Raw genomic sequence first — 386 nt, 5'->3', positions numbered from 1 at the left:
GTTCGATTCTGGGGTATTTTATCCCGAAGCCTAAGTAGAGATAAGTCAGCGTCTAAAACACGTTGCTGGACAGCCTATTCCCATAACAATGGCGAAGTCTACATATTCGAAGTCGTAGCATCTAGTCTAAGGGAGTTCATTCCTTTAGCACAACGTTACACGCGGAACGGATTTAGACAATTCGCATGCTCGCCCGACTCAAACGGTAGTCGGTAAAGGCTAATCAAATCCGTTGAAGGCTGGGGGTTAGCCAAAAATCCTAAAGTCAGCGCCTAACACGCGTCGCCGGTTTAGTCTTTTTCCATAGAAAAAGACATCAGGGTTTAATCCTGGGGTATTCTATCATGAAACCTAAGCAAGGATAAGTCTGCGCATAACCCGCGATG

Source organism: Asparagus officinalis, chromosome 10 (assembly GCF_001876935.1).
Source record: "Asparagus officinalis chromosome 10, Aspof.V1, whole genome shotgun sequence".
NCBI lineage: Eukaryota > Viridiplantae > Streptophyta > Magnoliopsida > Asparagales > Asparagaceae > Asparagus > Asparagus officinalis.
The sequence above is the reverse complement of the archived record's forward strand: the minus strand, read 5'-3'. Positions refer to the sequence as shown.